The following is an 892-nucleotide window of genomic DNA, read 5'->3' on the forward strand; positions in this document are numbered from 1 at the left end:
GGATCCTCATCTCCACCTTCGTTCATTTTTGGAGGTGAGCGATTCCTTTAAGCTTCAAGGAGTGAGTGAAGAAGCATTAAGGCTGAAGCTATTTCCGTTCTCTTTAAGGGACCGAGCTAGATCATGGATCAACACCCTTCCTCCCGATTCCGTTACAAATTGGAATGACTTGGCTGAGAAATTTCTAAGAAAATACTTCCCTCCCACCAGAAATGCAAAGTTTAGAAGTGAGATTATGTCGTTTCAGCAGCTGGAAGATGAGTCCACTAGTGATGCGTGGGAAAGATTCAAAGAGCTTTTAAGAAAATGTCCACACCACGGTATCCCACATTGTATACAAATGGAGACATTCTACAATGGTCTCAATGCAGCCTCTCGAATGGTCTTGGACGCTTCAGCCAATGGAGCCATTCTTTCCAAGTCTTACAACGAAGCATTTGAGATTTTGGAAAGGATTGCAAGTAACAACTACCAATGGTCAAATACTAGAGCTCCTACAAGCCGAAAAGTAGCGGGTGTTCTTGAAGTAGATGCTCTAACCGCTCAAATGGCCTCAATGACCAACATTTTAAAGAACATGAGTATGGGAGGAAATGTACAGCCAGCTGCTGCCATTCAAAGTGCAGAAGTATCATGTGTGTATTGTGGGGACGGGCATACTTTTGAGAATTGCCCTTCAAATCCAGCTTCGGTCTTCTATATGGGTAATCAGAATTTCAACCGCAACAACAACCCATATTCTAACACTTACAATCCAGCTTGGAGGCATCATCCAAATCTGTCATGGGGGGGTCAAGGAGCAAGTTCAAGTGGAGCACCAACACAAGAAAAACAGTCATATCCACCGGGAGTTTCTCAACAACCAAGACCTCAACAACCACACCAACCTCAA

General features: G+C 43.8%; 1 non-coding gene across 1 annotated transcript; it reads right to left on the reverse strand.

Annotated features, from left to right (window-relative positions):
* Window positions 1-217: 217 nt before the first annotated feature.
* On the reverse strand, window positions 218-324 carry LOC133820068 (small nucleolar RNA R71). Its single transcript, XR_009886502.1, has one exon. It is a non-coding gene; the product is annotated as a small nucleolar RNA R71 (small nucleolar RNA).
* Between the last annotated feature and the right edge of the window lie 568 nt (window positions 325-892).

This window comes from Humulus lupulus, chromosome 2 (assembly GCF_963169125.1).
Source record: "Humulus lupulus chromosome 2, drHumLupu1.1, whole genome shotgun sequence".
NCBI lineage: Eukaryota > Viridiplantae > Streptophyta > Magnoliopsida > Rosales > Cannabaceae > Humulus > Humulus lupulus.